Raw genomic sequence first — 20468 nt, 5'->3', positions numbered from 1 at the left:
GCTCCCCTGGCTCGATCCAATGATGGAGATGATGAAGCAGTCGATCGAGAACCTCATGGACATGGCGATGCGGTGATGGGGAGTCGGTGGCCGCGAGATCGACGATGACGCGGCGACGAGGTCTAGGGCGTAGAGGGAGAGCGAGAGGAAGGGGATCTGGGGGGATGCTAGGGTTTCGGGGGAGAGGAAAAGGGGGCAGGGGCTGCTCTTAAACCCTCTGCGACGCAGAAGTTCGTGTAGTCGAGCGCTCGGCGGCCATGGCGCATCGGCCTTCTCCTGTTCCGGGAGGAGGTCAAAAGGATGGCCGAATTGGGCAAAGCCATACTGTAGGAACTAGAGCCCACTTGCACAGTAGCTTAGGTCCTTTTATTTTTATTGTTTTTTTAGTTTTCTACTCTACTTGCATCCTAAATAAATAGCAATTAAATTTTTTTCAATCTAACACTTGGCACAAATACTTTGTATATTTAGGAGCTGACACACGAAGTTTGGAGGTAGTTGGAGAAAAATAAATAATTGTTTATATTGGTAAAGCCAAAATAACTGTTGTAGGAACACTTATTATTTTACTAGGAATTTATTTTTGAGTCGAATGAAGTTGGTTTCAACATGACAATGGTCAAGGGAAATTATAGAATTATTCGGACATTTTAGTTTTACTGCCTGAATTTTTTTGTTTCACTTGATTTTTAATTTGAATTTGAATCATTTTTAAATAGAGTGAGTTTAGCAACAGTAACAGTTGTGAAGTGGCCTCACTAGTAGAGGGTTACTGTACCGTAATTATCCGGGCGTTACATGGTGTTGCTGTTGTTTGCGATGTTCTCCTACTATCTGGTGAATTGAAGACGAAGTTGATGCTATGTTGGCATAGAAGTTCCTCTCTGCTGTTCATTTCCATATGTGCATCGTTTTGGTGGAATCTAGTTGATTAGAATGGAAACCGCTTTCAAAAAGGGAAGAATTGATTTATGTACAATATAGCTATACTTGTATTCTTCCAAATTCATAGTCATCTGGTCGTGCTTTTCCGTCACTTTTCATGTCTGCTCTAGCTATTTTTGCTAGGTCACTCTCGTTGAGATGGTTTTCTCGTGGTAATGAGATCTTGTCCATTGTCTTTGCAATCTTCAGCATTTCTTTTGTGTCGGTTGGCAGCAGCAGTGAGTTGAGGTACATGATTACTGGCCCCTGTGACAAACCGTTGACATGCTTTTTGTTCTTTTCTTCCTGAGGCAAATTTCCGTGTTTCTGCCATATCTTGCTCCTTCCTTAATATATTCGATGATAACCTCGCAGAAGTCCATCTTTGCCATCTCTGGATAGTTCATGTCCTCTACCATTATAGCTTGTCGGGCGAAGATAGCGGCACTTGACCCGCAGACAACGTTGTGGAAAAAAATAAGGAAAAATATTTTAACTGATTTCCTGTTTGACTGTTCGTCATCTAGTTATACCAGTTTTTTTAGCTCCATGAACAGTTCTTTTGGCTTGAAATCTGTATGTTTGAAGCCAAGGTCTGACATCAGTTCTTTCATTAAAGTTGGGCTCTTCGCTGGCCTTGGTGCTTACTTTTCCATGCCATTTGGGTATCCAAACACCTTGTGTATAGCTTCCTTAGTAATCTTGATTTTCTTGTCTTCGGTACCATCACCGAAGGTTATTGTCATGCTTTTTGTGTCCAGGTTGTCGTAGATGTGTGTTGCAAGTGGTCTGCAAATGGAGCCCGTTATTTTGCAGTTCTCTATGTTGCCAAATCCTCCTGTCCTAATATCTTGCTTGTGACACTCTTTAAGTAAATTCCATGCTTTCTTGACATGAGCAAATGCTGCCCCTGCCTTGATTTGGCATTTCTCTTTGTTTGTTTCTTGCTGTTCTTCGTCAACTGTTGGTGCTGCCAATTCTTTTCCACTTGTCTTTCTCCTCTTTCTGTCCTTCTGTCCTGATTTGTTCTGTTTCAAAAGACAAAAAGAAAGGGTTTCGTTAGAAAGGAACGTTAGATCCAGAGTGCTGAATAGTGCTATTCTAAATTAGTACATAAGTGTGTTTTTACATCGTCGTCATGTTCTGCGTCGCTATCATGCTCTTCGGCATCATCGTCGTCTGTAGGAATTGTAAGTGCATCTAGTGCCACCCCTAGTTGGTTTTGGAGTATTGACGACAAACCTAGTTGAGGGACTAATGTGTTTGTGAGAATTGCAGGATAACACAGGTAGAAGTCCCTCATTGATTCGGTTTTACTACCAGAGATGACCCCTAAAAATGTATGAAGACATTGAAGTCAAACATGGTATATGAAGATATTCACATTGAAGACTATGACAAGAGAAGACACTATATGAAGCCTATGGAGCTCGAAGACTTAGATCTTTCATAGTTCTTTTTCTTTTGTGTTGAGTCATAGGAACCACCGTACTGTTAAGTGGGGTCCAAGAAAACCAGTCAGAATGACTAAAGTGATGACTAAACGAAAAACCTATGTCTTCGAGTGAAGACTATGAGAGCAAATCTTGTCCAGAGTCGGACAAGTCAGCTTTGCTTGTAGCCCAAGTAAAGTTGCCGTGTGAGTATGAAATCTGACGGTTGGAACACGTGTCGGTTCCTTAGTGACCCAGGGTCATTTCGGACAAATCAGGTCGGGTTGCCAAGTGGCTATAAATAGCCCACCCCCTACAACCATAAACGGTTGGCTGCTCAGATTGGAAGTACGGCTTTTGTCATTTGAGAGAAACCCACCTCGAAGCCTTTGAGAGAGAATTCCTTGCGAGGATAAAGCCCTAACCACCAGAGCCAGAGAAAATTGGGCATCACTTAAGTATTCTTGTCTGTGTGATCTGAAGACTTATTACACTTGAGGACTGTGCATCCTCCAGCCGGTTAGGCGTCGCGTTCTGAGCATCCAAGAGACATTGTGGATTGCCGGTGAACAAAGTCTATGAAGGTTTGGGAGTCTACCTTGAAGACTTACCAGAGTGATTGGGCGAGGTCTATGTGACCTTAGCTCAAGGAGAATACGGTGAGGACTGGGTGTCCTGAGCTGCGTGTTCAGGACTGGGTGTCCGGGACTGTGTGTCCTAAGGTTTAAATACCTAGCCGCTCCAACCAGACGTACAGTTGTCACAGCAACTGGAACTGGTCCAACAAATCATTGTCGTCAACGAGTCACTGGTTTCATCTTCACTTCCCTTTACTTACTGTTACTCCTTGTGAAGTCATTGTATGTTTGCACTATCATTTGTCTTCACTGAGTGACTGTGTGTTTTGTTTGGCTTCACAATATCTTCCTACCTGATCCTTACTACCTAGCTGCTATTAGTCTTTGTGCTTTCACTTCATTGAATACTTGACTATGGTTTGCCTAGTGTAGTCTACCTTCCGCTGCATGGTAATAGGTTTAATTTTATCGTTTGTCTTCAAAACTTCTATGTTCTGAAGACTTTCATAAAATTCACCTATTCACCCCCCTCTAGTCGATATAACGCACTTTCAATTGGTATCAGAGCAAGGTGCTCCCTTGTTCTGTGTGATTCGGTTTAACCACCTGGAGTTTTAGCTATGTCGACTGCAGGGATAATTAAAGTCTCCGCTGCGTGCCCCGTCTTCGATGGAACTGAATATCCCTACTGGAAGAATAAGATGCGCATGCATCTTGAAGCCATTGACGTCGACCTATGGTATGTCGTCGAGAACGGCGTTCCCAAGGCTGGAGAAGGTGTCACTGCTGCTGATGTCAAGAAATTCGTTCAACTGGACTCTACTGCCAAGAATATCATCTGTGGTCATCTGACCAAAGGACAGTATGGCCGTGTGAGTGCTTTGAAGACATCTAAGCTGGTCTGGGACTGGCTCTCCAAGGTCAATGAAGGCATCTCAACCCAGAGAGATCAGAGAATCAGTGTCCTTCGCAACCTCTTCAACCGCTTCAAGCGAAATGACAATGAGAATGTCCAGCACACATTTGACCGACTCACTGACATGACAAATGAGCTTCAAGCCCTCGGCGCCACTGAGATTACCAAACACGAAGTCGTCAAGACGCTGCTGAGATCACTTGATAGTTCATTTGACATCCTGGCCGTGATGATTCAAGAACGTCCTGATTTCAAGACACTCGATCCGTCTGACATACTTGAGAGGCTCAACACACATTAGTTTCAGCTCTCGGAGAAAAGAGATATCTACGGTCCAAACTATGGGCGAACTCGTGCCTTGTAGGCAAAAGCTGTCTCCTCATCTGAAGAAGAATCTGACAGCAGTTCTGATGATCCTGAAGACATTGGAAGGGAACTTGCTATGCTTGTCAAGAAGTTCCAAAAATTCACCAAGAAGAAAGGCTTCAGAAAGTCTTCCCGATCAAGTTCAAGGAATGATGAAGCTCCTGCTCATGACTACAAGAAGAAAACATGTCACAAGTGCAAGAAACTTGGCCACTTCATCTCTGAGTGTCCACAGTGGGACAATGATAACAAAAAGAAGAAGAAGAGCAAGGAATATGACTCTGACGACAAGAAGAAGAAGAAAAAATACTCAAAGTCTTCTTCCAAGTCTTCCTCAAAGTCTTCATCACACAAGAAGAGCTCATCTGGCAAGGCACGTGCGTTTGTTGGCAAGGAAATGGATTCAGAGGAGGAGTCTGCTTCTGAGGAGGCGGAGGTGGAGTCTGAGGAGGAATCCGACTCAGGCGTCGCAAGTCTGGCTACAGCATACGTTGCCAAGTCCATCTTCAACACTGAAGACAATGACTTCATCACCGACACCGATGCAAATGACAAGGACTACTCCGCTTCTACTTACTGCTTCATGGCACGCGGTGCCAAGGTAAACACACGCACTACTCACTATCAAACATCTAGTGACGAGGACTCTGATTGTGGTTCAAAACCTAGCTACAAAACACTTGCTAAAATTGTAACTGAACAACAGAAAGCTATGGAACATATTCAAAAACTGTTAGACAGAAGCGATGATCTGTTAGGTGCTGAAATGACTCGATCTGAATCCTTAATTGAAGACATAAAAAATCTTCATGTTAAGTATCAGGAACTTGAAAGTCGTCATGAAACTCTCTCAACAACTCATGAAAAGCTTTCCTATTATTATCTTCAAAGGAAGCAAGATCTTGAGAAATTGAGAGCGGTTCATGAAGATCTTCAAACGGAAAACGAGTCACTTCGCGCCAAACAGATCAGCCCCGCTCAGGAAGGATTTGAACCACCATGTCTTAAATGCATTGAGCATGATAATGCTACTTCTGTTGCTGAATGTTCTACTGCTACTGCTGTTGCAATATCTTCAACTGTTGATGTGGTAACTAACCCCTCTGCTGAGGATACCACCGCTATTGCTGATGAGAATGCTAGGTTGAAGACATTGCTTCAAACAGGGATGTACAAAAGTCTTAAAGGGCATCAGACGCTATGTGATGTCCTGAAAAAGCAGATTCTAAACCGAAACCCTAGGAAAGAGGGTGTAGGGTTCGTAAAGAAAATGAATGCAGATGGCTCTTACTGGAAACCTAAGCAGTACCCCAAAACCACGTGGGTTGCTGCAAAGGAACCTTCAGCAGATCCATCCAATCTATCTGGCTTCACATGTGCTAACCCCATTATCATTGATGAATCCTTTGATGCAAACTATATACTGTTTAAGAATCAGAATGGTGAAGTGTTTGCCAGGTACATTGGTACTAACTGCAGGAATGGACCGCCTATGAAGAAGATATGCGTTCCGAAAATGTGTCTGGAGAGTCTTCCTGTGAATGTCATCATGACACCTCACATGAAGAAGACAAACCTCAGACCAAAGGCTTCATACGGTCCAAAGGCTTCATACAGACAAAGGACTCACCTGAGTCGCACTAACGCAAATGTTTTGCTGGGAAACCATACTTAGGCATATGAATATGAGAGCGGTTCATCAAACCGCCATGTTCATAAGACCAAGAACTATTCTGCTTATTCTTATGAGTACTATTGTCCGCCTGCAAGACTGTTTGCTAAGGCTTCAAAGCCAAAATTCTTAGATGCTGCACTTAGACTTACTGCTTCTAAGCCGCCCTTGATGTGGGTGGCTAAGAAAGCTTAACTCTCTTTTGCAGGGAAAGGTCTCCAGCAGAAAACCAAAATCGTCTGACGCTATTGCTGGGGACCTTAAACATCTTGTAGGGCGCAAGATCAAATGCCCAAATGGTCTTACTATGTACTTCGTACCTGAATCGCTTGCTACTCTCCCTATTAGTCCTAACCTAGATCTAAGCTTTCATAACCCACTGGTTTGTCAAATGTTTTTGCTTCACAATGCTCTTGGTGAAGCCTATCCCCCTAACTACACTGTAGGGTACGACACCAGCTTCTTCAGAATGGATTATTGACAGTGGGTGTACAAATCACATGACTGGCAAAAGAAGTCTTCTTATGGACTCAAGCTTACGTCCATCCGACAAGAGCCACATCACATTTGCTGACACTGGTAAAAGTAAGGCATTGGGTCTAGGTAGAGTTGCAATCTCAAGGGATCAACACATGGATAAAGTCATGCTTGTTGAATCCCTTGGCTTCAACTTAATGTCTGTCTGAATGCTCTGCGATTTGAACATGATCGTAATGTTTGGAAAATATCATTGCCTTGTACTAATGGAATCTGACAAGTCTCTAGTGTTTGAAGGGTATCGAAAAGATGATTTGTACATGGTAGATTTCTCAACAGGGCCACAGCTTGAAGTATGTCTTCTAGCAAAGGCTTCAGAATGCTGGCTCTGGCATCGGAGGCTTGGACATGCTGGCATGAGGAACCTCCACACCCTTGCAAAGAAGAAGCATGTCATAGGCATCGAGGGCGTCAAGTTCAAGAAAGACCACTTATGCGGTGCATGTGAAGCAGGGAAGATGACGAGGGCCAAACATCCCTCGAAGACAATCATGACCACTACTGGACCCTTCGAACTGCTTCACATGGATCTTTTCGGTCCCACTCATTACTCAACTCTAACTACAACTGCTTGCCTCTATGGATTCGTTATTGTTGATGATTATTGTAGATATACTTGGGTGCACATAATCCTTTACAAGATTGAAGTGCAGGATGTCTTCAGACGCTTCGCCAATCGAGCTATGAACAATTTTGGCGCCAAGATAAAGCACATCAGAAGTGACAATGGCACTGAATTCCAAAACACTGGCCTTGATACATATCTTGATACCTTGGGCATCACACATGAATTCTCAGTCCCGTACACGCCACAGCAGAATGGCGTCGTCGAACGCAAGAACAGAACACTAATTGAGATGGCCAGAATGATGCTAGATGAATACAAGACCCCAAGAAAATTCTGGCCCGAAGCCATTGATACTGCATGCCATACAATCAATCGTGTTTATCTTCACAAGCTACTGAACAAGACATCTTATGAGCTCGTTACTGGCAAGAAGCCAAATGTCAGTTACTTCAGAGTATTTGGCGCAAGGTGCTGGATCAAGGACCCACATCACACCTCAAAGTTTGCACCAAAAGCACATGAGGGTTTTATGCTTTGATATGGAAAGGATTCGCACTCCTATAGAGTCTTCAATCTCTTTCATTACAAAGTGGTTGAAACAGTGGATGTGCGGTTCGATGAGACCAACGGTTCACAAAGAGAGCAGCTGCCAAATGTGCTAGATGAAGTTCCATCCAGTGAATCAATCAAGCTAATGGGAACTGGAGAAATTATACCTTCTGAAGCTCATCCTGAAGAAGAACTTATCATTTCAGCACCTGATCAACATGAAGACAATGCTTAGCCTGAAGACATTCCTTCCAACAACGACAATGAACAACAAGAGCAAAGTCTTCGCCCTGTACATCCTCGTGTTGCCAATGAATTGCAGATTGAAAAAATAATTGATAGCATCAATGCACCTGGTCCACTCACTCGTTCAAGGGCAACTCAGCTAGCAAATTTCTGTGGGCACTTCACATTCGTCTCAATAACAGAACCCAAGAAAATTGAAGAAGCCTTCATGGAACCTGAATGGATTCAAGCTATGCAAGAAGAGCTTCAACAGTTTGAGCTGAATAATGTATGGGAACTGGTTAAGCGTCCTGATCCACGGAAGCACAATATAATAAGCACCAAATGGATATACCGCAACAAGCAAGATGAGCATGGTCAAGTTGTCAGAAACAAAGCTCGTCTCGTTGCTCAAGGATATACTCAAGTGGAAGGCATTGACTTCGATGAAACATTTGCTCCTGTGGCTAGACTTGAAGCCATACGCATACTGCTGGCCTATGCAAATCATCATAACATACTTCTATATCAAATGGATGTGAAGAGTGCCTTTCTCAATGGCAAGACTGAAGAAGAAGTGTATGTTGCACAACCGCCCGGCTTTGAAAATCCAAAACATCCTGACATGGTATACAAGCTCAACAAGGCATTCTATGGCCTCAAACAAGCCCCTCGGGCCTGGTATGACACACTCAAATACTTCTTGAAGAGCAAATGCTTCATACCTGTTTCCCTAGATCCCACTCTTTTCACAAAGACATATGATGGTGAAATGTTTGTGTGCCAAATATATGTGGATGACATTATCTTTGGCTGCACCAATCGGAAGTACAGTGAAGAGTTTGGATATATGATGCAAGAGCAATATCAGATGTCCATGATGGGGGAGCTGAAGTTCTTCCTTGGTCTTCAAATACGACAACAACGCAATGGCATCTTCATATCTCAAGAGAAGTATCTCAAAGATTGCCTGAAGAAGTTCGGTGTGCAAGACTGCAAAGGCTTCACAACACCAATGCCAACCAAACATCATCGGGATCCTGACGACAATGGTAAAGAGTTCGATCAAAAGGTATACCGCTCCATGATTGGTTCTTTACTTTATCTATGTGCATCTAGGCCAGATATTATGCTTAGTGTTTGCATGTGTGCTCAATTTCAAGCGGCACCAAAGGAGTCACATCACTTAGCTATGAAGCGAATTCTTCGATATTTGGCTCACACCCCAACTCTAGGATTATGGTATCCAAAGGGCTCAGAGTTTGATCTGGTTGGATTCTCGGATGCTGATTATGCTGGTGAAAAAGTTGATCGCAAGTCTACATCAGGCACATGTCACTTTCTGGGACAATCACTTGTATGTTGGTCTTCAAAGAAGCATAACTGTGTATCTCTCTCCACTGCTGAATCTGAATACATTGCTGCTGGATCTTGCTGCGCTCAACTTTTGTGGATGAAGCAAACACTCAAGGACTATGGCATTTATCTGAAGCAAGTGCCACTTTACTGCGACAACGAAAGCGCCATCAAGATTGCCAACAACCCAGTTCAGCACTCGAAGACAAAGCACATTGAAATTCGTCATCACTTTCTCAGAGATCATGTTGTGAAGGAAGACATTGATATCATACACGTCAACACTGAAGAGCAATTGGCAGATATCTTCACCAAGCCCTTGGACGAGAAGAGGTTTTGCAAGTTACGGTGTGAGCTAAATATCCTAGAATCCTCAAATGTCCTGTGATCAGGCACACATCCTAACCCTTATGCATATTGATGACTTAGATGTGCAACACACGAAGTAAAGTATATCTTCAATCAATGAAGACATATATTCTAAGTGTGAATACATTAATGTGGAATTTGACTTCGGAGCGCCACGATAATTATGCGCCGTGTCTGGGTCTAATACTTCCTATACGGTGGGTAACGCCACCACCAAATGTTCTATTTTGAAGTGTTTCACTAATGGCGTTACCTTGCAATGTCTTCACATTTGGTTTGGCTTCGATCTCAACATATTGTCATGATTATCTTCACTATGTTGATTATAGATATATATATATATATACTAGTGTTCTGTCCTCTACAGCATTCACTTATAGCTATGTCTTCGTGTTGAATCTTTTGAACTAAGTGAATGTGATCGGACCCTAACCTCTCTATGCTTTCTATCTCAAACTCTATCTCCCCAAGTCATATGCATTCTATTGAAACTGTCGAATGTCTTCTCTGCGTCCTTGTCAGCAGAAGATACAGAGACAACCATTAAGTCCGTTTTCAATGCTCATTCCTCCACATGAAATCCGGAGAAGTAGGAACGACCACCCGACAATCCAGGCATGCGTGGGACGTGGAACAAACCCCAAAATTCCGCATAATGGCCACGTGTTCCTCATATGCGAATCGCCAGGGACACCTGTGTAATAGCACAGTGCCACCCCTGTACCAATAAATACACACACACAGCGGTCATTATCTCTTCTTCCACCCTCGCACGAACCCTAGCGCCACCGCTAGCCCTCGACGACGCCGGTGACGAAGCGCTTCGCTGCCGCAACCTCTCCGACGCCGTCTTCACGCCGACCGCGGACATCGTCCTCTCCACCGTCGCCGTAGGTGTCCTCCGTCGCCAAGTTAGGGCACGGAAGATCGAACTGCTCGGCCTCATCTTACACTCCGTCTAGCAGTTCTTAGTGTGGTAAATAAAACTTCCTCTTTTTACAGCAGCATTGATCCTATGGATTTGTCACTTTCTACCACAAGCAGTTTCTGTTCACACAAGCTAGATCTCTCTCATACTGCATCTCATAACATGCCTAGTATATTCACTTGTGCTTCACAAAGTAGTTAGATTCCTCACTTGCACTGATCTGTGGATTCGTACAAATCTGGAACCAACTTCTTATCTATGAGTGAATGTATTCGCACGATGAGGTCAATGTCTTCTAAACTGATTTATCTTCAAAATCTTCTGAGAATGCATATGACCTCTTCCCCTTCCCTCGCACCTTAATGCTGTCACAGGTACATGTCCGTGGGAGAATCCTTTGGTTCTCATAGTCTGCATTCATTTGCAGAATTCTTACAGCATCACATAAATTCTCCCGAAGCCAGTTCCTGTTGGTCCAGCAAATGAAAACCTTTGAAGCCTTTGAACGTCTTGAAGCCTTTCAAGTTAAAGATTATGGCTTCAGAGAAAGCAGCAAGGAAGGGTGGCAGAAAGCGTCATGGTGAGACCTCCAGAGATCTGCCAGATGAACTCTCAGAAATGTACAAGACAGATCATGAAGAGGATTACAGTCAGCGCAAGACCCGAATCCAATGGATTCGAAGATATTGGGCAGAACAATGGTTCAAATACAGATTTGTGACCCAGGAGTATGCTGAGAAAAACGCCATCAAGAGACCATGGGGAGACATCCTATTCAAGAATCTTCTACCCAGGTCCAGAGCTGAAGCCATTGCTCAAGGCTTCTATCCATGCATGGTGCGTGGACCACAGCCTGCTGATGCACACTCGTCGTCACTGCTATGGTGTCGTGATGACAATCTGTTCAAGCGCAACTTCCAGTTTGCTCAGAACTCAGTGAAGCAGAACAAGAAGACTTTTGGGTTAGACTTCAACCCTGGTCCCTCATCTCCAAGGGCAGATGGCACACGACATGCAGAACCCAATGTCATCGGTCCTTTCGCCAACCTTGAAGGCCTCATCACCTACATCTTGGTTCAAGGGACTGCGGTGAATGAGCCTGGAGCTGACACTGAGTCTGATGACGCGCCTGCAGTGCCAAAGCCAAAGCAGTTGAAGAAGCCAAAAGCTTCAAAGTCGTCCCCTTCACCAAAAATCTCAAGGGCGAAGCCATTGGCAACTGCACCTCCTGAAGACAGTGTGCAGTCTGAAGACCTATCACGCGTCTCCAAGCCCCAGAAGGCCAAGATGCCTCTGTCTCACACTTGCCAAGACGACATTGATCTGTCAAGTGATGAAGATCTTGCAGATGATGCTCTTGAGCAACTCATCAAGAGCAAAGAAGAAGCAGACATCTTCAATGATCTGCCTCTCTTTGATGTCACCATCATCCACAACTTCATTGAAGAGTGGTTTGACACGCCAAACATCAGCTTTGAAGATCTACAGCTACCCATTGGCCTCAGTGTCGCCTTCCAAGGCGCCATTGCTTCTGAACTTGCTATTGCCCAGCGCATTGTTGAACTGAAGCAGAAGATTGACTATGAAAAGGCTCAGTTCAAGAAGCATATGGCCAAGCTCAGCGTGCAAGAAGTGAAGAACTTCAAGACAATGATGCACGAGCTCAAGGAAGCCTTTGTGAAGAAGCGTGCAGAAGCTCAAGGTTCGCGTGAGCGCATGAAGACTCTGGCTGACAGATGTGTGCAAGCTTATAATGAGGCTGAGAAGCGCAAGGCACTTGGGCGTCCTGGCATCGACCCCAGGATGGCCGCAAAGAAGAAGAAGAAGCCTGCTATGGTTGAACCTGATGCACCAAGGCAAGAAGCAGTTCCGATTGTCTTCCCAACTAGACTGACTGGCTCGAAGCCAAAAAGCCGGCCAACAGCTTCAGAGCTCAAGAAGACAAGGACTGCTAAGGCTGAAGCCAGGAAGAGGAAACACTCTGAAGCCTCTCCTACTGCCCCCTCCAAGAAGAAGAAGAGGACCAAGAAAGCTCGGGCTGCTTCCACAGAGCCCTTGATAGAACCCATTTCTATGGTCTATCCTGAAGCTGAACGACAACTGACAATTCATGAGCCTGCTTCCATAGAGGCTCATGAAGTTGAAGACATTCCAGCAGCTGATCCCATCGCTGCTGAAGACATTGGTCAACATGACAATGTAGAAGATGGTGCAGTCCTTCCTTAACATGAAAACAACGAACTCATCAGCATTGGTCGTCCACTGACGCCAATTGCACAGGATGCTTCATGGGCGGATCGCCCACAAGAGGGAGAAGACTATGAGGCCTAGCCCACTCCAACTCCACAGGTGTCGTCTGCGTTCTGCAGGCTTTGCAAAGGTCCAAGGCCTCAAGTCTCTGCTGAAGACATTCCGGCTGCATCAGCCGCAGAAGAAGGAGTCCCACAAGATCCCAATCCCCTGTCCCACCAAGAAGAAGTTCTCCAGGAGAATGTGCTTGTGACCAACCCTCCAGCTAGTCAAGTGGAGGATGAAAATCGTGAGTCTGCCACAACCACCAATGAAGCTAATATGGAGCCCTGCCCAGCAAAAGCTTCAGAAGACAGCGAAGCCACTGATCCCGCCACTTCTGTTCCTGAGTCTGCTGCCGGTCCCCAATTCGACTATCATGTTGAGCATAGGCCTCAGGTCCAGAAGGCAATCCCAAGACTGCCAAGGTTTCCAGGTCCTGCATCAGCACCTGGCTCCTTCAACATCAATGGCTTCAGGGCAGACAACATGTTCTTCAATAGCTCCAGGAACCCCTACTCAAGGGAAAGAATATCATCTGATCGGTTCTGTAGCTATCCTCAGCAAAGTTATTACTCTTGCATTCTTTACAACCAAGGTCGCATCTTCCCACACAAGCGCCTTGACGTTGAAGCTATAGCTGGTCTGCCCTGTCTAGAAGAAGCTTTAGATTGCTTCAAGGAAGTTGGACTGCTGCCGTTCATTACTGATGAAGAGCATTGAAATGAAGAGTTGCTGCTTCAATTCTATGCCACACTTCACATCAGAGGGTACAACAAAGATCCGAAGACTTGGGTCCTAGAGTGGATGACTAGCAACGTTCATCACGAAGCCAATGCATTTGACATCATTGAGCTCACTGGCTTTCCCACTCCTGGCGATCTATTCGAGCAAGGCTGTCAGCTGCATGCTGAAGCTACTGAGAGCATCTTTCAGCGGCCAGAACCTGATATGAGTCAGATGCTCAGCATGATGAAGCCATTGCCCCAAGATGCTGCTTATCCCATAGAGTTCTTTGTTGAAGACCTTGAGTACCTGCCAAGAACCATCTATCACATCATCAGGCGAACTCTCTGGCCTATCAAAGGGCACTCTCCAAATGGAAAGCTTCAGGGTGCAATGAAGACTTTGGTCTTTTATATACTTCATGGAAAATGCTTCAATGCACAGGATTTCTTCATACGCCAACTTGCTGCATCAGGCATTGATCTGTTTGGTTTGAAGTTCTACGCCCCTTGGGTCATGCGGCTGATCAAGCTACACTCCACCATCTCGTATCAGCCCTCAGCCCGCAACCATCGGATCTTCTTGCCTGACGTGGACATGTCTACTGAAGCCATTTATTCTGAGCCTGCCAAGCAACCTCTAAGTCTTCAGAATGCAGAACATCAGAGTTTTACTCAGAACGTTGAAGGTGTTGAAGCAGTTTCTTGGGTGTATCCTTTGGCTGGCACTACACGTGCACCACACCCTGCTTCCACTGAAGCCACTGACAGTGCCACTGCTCCAAGACCCAAGAAGCGCACTCGTGTTCTCAATGACCGAGAGCTTCTTGTGGCTCTACATCAGAAACAGGATAGGCATCATGACTGGCTGAAGCGTCAGATGAAAAGCCTCTTGGTGGATGTTAATCGCACTCGAAATCTTGCCACCAAGAATGCTTTCGTTGCCCATGAAACTTGTCGCCGCACATGGAAAGGGCTCACGATGATGTGTTCTGAAGCTGATCTTCAAGAGGATGGCTTCACTGAGAGATTCAAGTTTGACTCCACACCTCCTCGAAGGGCTGTGCTGCTAGGAACTCCATCCCTTGAAGACTCTGAGTTCTCTTCCTCTGCTGCTATAGTCACTGCCAGAATTATTGAGGAAGAAGACGATGCTACTTCACCGCCACCTCCTTCAGCACCTCCAAGCTCTTCTGCACCACCAAACAACACCAACAACCCTGCTACTTCACCTACTCCTCATGGGAACAAGTAGAGGCTCTATGTCTTCAAACCTTTTTGGTCATTACTGACAAAAGGGGGAGAAGCATATGAGATTGATAGTCTTCAAGCGGGTCCATATGGGCACGTGCTTTATATTTTGCTTCGTGCTTACAACTCTCGTTTTTGCTACATCTGGTTCTTATGAGTTGTAACACTTAAACTAGATGGTCGTCTGCTACTTATTTGCCACCTTGTTTTGCGAAGATAAATTCCGCATGTGCGACGATAAATTCCGCACTTAGATCATTCCGCAGACGTCCATTTTCCATTATGCATGTCATTATCTTCATATACTTTCACATGCATAGTGGATTGTCATCATAAGTTGAAGTGGATCTCCACAAGTACAACCTGCCATGTGCATTTTCATTCCAAAAACAAATTAACTTATATGCACATCTTCAGGGGGAGCCCTTGCAACTTATGAAGACAATTCCTTATCCTTTACAATTTCACAGATTATATTCCCCGTTGAAAACTTCAACTAGTTTGTCATCAATCACCAAAAAGGGGGAGATTGTAAGTGCATCCAGCGCCACCCCTAGTTGGTTTTGGAGTATTGACGACAAACCTAGTTGAGGGACTAATGTGTTTGTGAGAATTGCAGGATAACACAGGTAGAAGTCCCCCATTGATTCGGTTTTACTACCAGAGATGACCCCTAAAAATGTATGAAGACATTGAAGTCAAAGGTGGTATATGAAGATATTCACATTGAAGACTATGACAAGAGAAGACACTATATGAAGCCTATGGAGCTCGAAGACTTAGATCTTTCGTAGTTCTTTTTCTTTTGTGTTGAGTCATAGGAACCACCGTACTATTAAGTGGGGTCCAAGAGAACAAGTCAAAATGACTGAAGTGATGCTTAAACCAAAAACCTATGTCTTCGAGCGAAGACTATGAGAGCGAATCTTGTCCAGAGTCGGACAAGTCAGCTTTGCTTGTAGCCCAAGTAAAGTTTCCGTGTGAGTTTGAAATCTGACCGTTGGAACACGTGTCAGTTCGTTAGTGACCCAGGGTCATTTCGGACAAATCAGGTCAGGTTGCCAAGTGGCTATAAATAGCCCACCCCCTACAACCATAAATGGTTGGCTGCTCAGATTGAAAGTATGGCTTTTTTCGTTTGACAGCAACCCACCTCGAAGCCTTTGAGAGAGAATTCCTTGTGAGGATAAAGCCCTAACCACCAGAGCCAGAGAGAATTGGGCATCACTTAAGTCTTCTTGTCTGTGTGATCTGAAGACTTATTACACTTGAGGACTGTGCATCCTCCAGCCGGTTAGGCATCGCGTTCTGAGCATCCAAGAGACATTGTGGATTGCCGGTGAACAAAGTCTGTGAAGGTTTGGGAGTCTACCTTGAAGACTTACGAGAGTGATTGGGCGAGGTCTATGTGACCTTAACTCAAGGAGAATACGGTGAGGACTGGGTGTCCTGAGCTGCGTGTTCAGGACTGGGTGTCCGGGATTGTGTGTCGTAAGGTTTAAAGACCTAGCCGCTCCTACCAGACGTACAGTTGTCACAGCAACTGGAACTGGTCCAACAAATCATTGTCTTCAATGAGTCACTTGTTTCATCTTCACTTCCCTTTACTTACTATTACTCCTTGTGAAGTCATTGTATGTTTGCACTATCATTTGTCTTCACTGAGTGACTGCGTGTTCTGGTTGGCTTCACAATATCTTCCTACCTGATCCTTACTACCTAGCTGCTATTAGTCTTTGTGCTTTCACTTCATTGAATACTTGACTATGGTTTGCCTAGTGTAGTCTACCTTCCGCTGCATGGTAATAGGTTTAATTTTATCGTTTGTCTTCAAAACTTCTATGTTCTGAAGACTTTCATAAAAATCGCCTATTCACCCCCCTCCAGTCGATATAACGCACTTTCAGGAATGAAATCTGCATCATGTTCCCTGTCATCGTCATCATCATTGGTATCTGAACCTTTGCTGTTGGTATCATCTTGTTCTTTTTCTATCCTTTGTCGTTTGTTTTTCTTCTTGCATTCACCTTGTTTCTTCGTGGCGGTTGGTGCTGTTGGCGGGAGTACCATTAGAGGTAATGGATGATGCTGCAAGGTACTAGTGTCGATGATGTTTTCATCATTGTCCTTTTGCATTTGCCTTTTTGCTCCAGGAGTAAAAACAATGCTTGTATCTGATTTTCTCTTTTTTTTCTTGTTGCTAGATGTTTAATCCTGTTGAGCCTGGTGTAAGTTATCATTTCTTCCGCAGGTGGTTTGTTCCTCATGTTTTGTTCTGTGTCCTTTCCTGATGAATGAGGAGACATGCTGCCTGTTTCTGTGCTTTGAATATCACCGTCTTCATGTCCTGTATAATTACCAGGTAACAAAAAAGGATGTTCTTTTTGACCGAAAATAATTGATACACATTTAAAATATATATCTTCCATGATTATGCATAAGGAATGTGAAACTCCCAAAGGGGATTTTTAGTTTTGTTTTCTTGAGTTAAGATAGGTTATTACTATTGTTACCGATTGAGATAATCAGGGGATGGAAGAAAATTTTAATTATGGTTATGAGTGCAGCTGGGGAAGTGAAGTTAGGGTGAAGCATTTTCTTAGACAAAAATGCACTCTGCAAGTGATATTTCATAATGGGAGGAATATCATCAATGATAGTTGAAGATTTATTGGGTAAGTTAAACTGTTTTTGAATTAAAAATAAGATAGTGTGCGATTTTTTTAATGTTTTCTATAAAGAAATATATAAAAAGTGGCATGTAGTTTATTTGTAGACATAGTTAAGTTATTGTTGTCAAGGATATCAGTTAAGTCATTAATATCTCAATATAGTTTTTTGTAGATGGACAATGGAGACTTTTGATCAAATCTTTGACAGGAGCTTGCTGGATTACAAGGTCTTCAGCAGGGTCTTCGTCAGTATTTTGCTGGGTTTAGCTTCTTCGTGAGGATTTGTCATTGCTGCATAAAAATGGGCAGGTGTTAGAAGCAGAATCGAGTGTCACAGGAAAAAAACCTGCATGGTGTCAAAACAAATTTGTGTGGATAGAGAGGCACGGGTTGTTTTACCCTAGAAGCACAGGGTACACCTATTCTTTGTTTACGGTATTTCACACCAGAGGCAATTAATTTGAAAAATGGTTACATTGACGGGACAAGGGATGTAGAAAATCTCGTACGGTTATTAGTTTTGGCCTCTCAGGATGCTTGCGGGGTTTTGATCTATCGACATATTGTAGTTACTGATGTTTCAGGTTTTTTTACCTTTGAACACAAATCGTATGGCGAAAATCCCAGGGCGGAGAGCAGTAGCATTTCTATTAAATCTCATCTCTGTGCTAGTTCAATTTGTTAGGCAAATTGAATTGGGTTATTAGAAAACTCCTTGGTAGCAGTGGCTAGGGTTGATGTTCCCGGAAGTGAAAAAATCACTACGATCTACCCGGTGGAATGGAGTGGGATAGAATAATAATTACCTTCAATTACTTGTGCGGTGTTCTTCGCTTCCATCTGCTTATTGTGTTGTTGCTCCTTTTTTGTTGAGATTTCTGCCGCCGCTGTTGAAGTCCTCACCGTCGGTCGCCGCAGCCGGCGGGGTTATTGGTGTTGTCGCGGGCAGAGTGTGGCTGTTTGTATGTCGGATTTGAGTGTGGTTGGCGAACGCGGTGGCGGTTGTCTGGTGACGCGAACTCGATTTGGAGTTTGGCTTTGTGTGCAGAAGGAAGGAGGAGAGCGTGCGGGATTGATGAAGGTTTCGAGATTTACTTTGCGGAAGGGGAAGGAAGCTAGTAGAAGAGGGAGGGAGAGATGGAAACCATCGAACCGTCTCTAATCTTCAACCATCCGTTTGAGCATCAAGATTCGTTATGCTTGGCTTGGTTTTTTTTTTGTGCTACAATATTATTAGTATTTTAGTGTTGAGACTGTTAGTGCTGAAGTGGAGCCTCTCTACAGGCATGTGGATGCAGGCACATGAGGCACATAAGTGCAGGTTCTACAGGCACGTGGATGCAGGCATAGGAGGCACGGAAGTGCAGGTTCTATAGGCACGCAGAGGGAAGCACAGGAGGCACAGAAGTGTGGGTTCTACAGGCAGTTAGAGAACCACGGGACAAGCCAGTGTCACGTGAGGCACGTGAATGTAAGCACCGGAGGCACGGACATGCAGCTATCACAGGCACGGACAAGTTGCTTCTCAAGGCACGGGTATCAACCCTGTGGATGTATTACAAGAGTGCGTTGGGAGAGGCATGTGTTAGAATGCTCGGTTAAAGAGGAATGGTTGTGAAGTCTCGGGAGCGACGCGGGCGTGGCAGTGGGACCATGTAAGAGTCACGGCGCATGTTTTGTTAGGCACGGAAGGCAGAAAAGGTGAATCCACAACAGGCACGTACGTGTGTTTTCTCAAGTCATGGGTGTGCACTCTCTAGATGCACAAACGTGTGGCGGCAGAGGCATGGGTCCTACTACTTGGTTACATAACCACGTTCGTGAAGTCACGTGGGTGTGGCATTACGGGGCACGTAAAAGTCTAGTCGAGTGACACATGAGGCACGTGGGTGCAGGTACGTTTAGGCACAGAAATGAAGGCACCACGTTTGTGAAGTCACGGGGTAGTGCTGAAGTGTAGCCTCTCTACAGGCATGTGGATGCAGGCACACGAGGCACAGAAGTGCAGGTTCTACAGGCACGTTGACGTAGGCACAGGAGGCCAGTGTCGTGTGAGGCGCGTGGATGTAAGCAGCGGAGGCACGAAAATGAAGCCTACACAGGCACAGACATGCTGCATCTTGAGGCACGGGTATCAACCCTGTGGATGTAGTACAAGAGTGCTTTGGGAGAGGCATGTGTTAGAATGCTCGGTTAAAGAGGTATGGTTGTGAAGTCTCACAAACACAAAGGCACGTTGGTTCAGGTACGGAAGGCAGAATAGGTGAATCCACAACAGGCACATACGTGTGTTTTCTCAAGTCACGGGTGTGCACTCTCTGGATGCACAAAACGTGTGGCTGCAGAGGCATTGGTCCGACTACTCGGTTATAGAACCATGTTCATGAAGTCACGTGAGGTGTGGCATTACGGGGCACGTAAGAGTCTGGGCGAGTGACACGTGAGGCACGTGGGTGCAGGTACGTGTAGGCACAGAAATGAAGGCACCACGTTTGTGAAGTCACATAGTAGTGGTGAAGTGGAGCCTCTGTACAGGCATGTGGATGCAGGCCCACGAGGCACGAAAGTGCAGGTTGTACAGGGACATAGACGCAGGCACAGGAGGCCTGTGTCGCATGAGGCACGTGGATGTAAGCACCGAAGGCACAGAAATGAACCCAACACAGGCACGGACATGCCTCTTCTCGAGGCACGGGTATCAACCCTGTGGATGTAGTACAAGAGTGTGTTGGGAGAGGATGTGTTAGAATGCTCGGTTAAAGAGGCATGATTGTGAAGTCTCGGGAGCGACGCGGGTGTGGCAGTGGGACCATGTAAGAGTCACGGCGCATGTTTTGTTAGGCACGTGAGGCACATTGATTCAGGCACGGAAGGCAGAAAAGGTGAATCCACAATAGGCACGTATGTGTGCTTTCTCAAGTCACGGGTGTGCACTCCCTGGATACACAAACGTGTGGCGGCAGAGGCATGGGTCCTACTACTCAGTTACAGAACCACATTCGTGAAGTCACGTGGGTGTGGCATTACAGGGCACGTAAAAGTCTGGTCGAGTGACACGTGAGGCACGTGGGTGCAGGTACGTGTAGGCATAGAAATGAAGGCACCACGTT

This window comes from Triticum aestivum, chromosome 2A (assembly GCF_018294505.1).
Source record: "Triticum aestivum cultivar Chinese Spring chromosome 2A, IWGSC CS RefSeq v2.1, whole genome shotgun sequence".
Classification (NCBI taxonomy): Eukaryota; Viridiplantae; Streptophyta; class Magnoliopsida; order Poales; family Poaceae; genus Triticum; species Triticum aestivum.
This window is presented reverse-complemented; position numbering follows the sequence as displayed.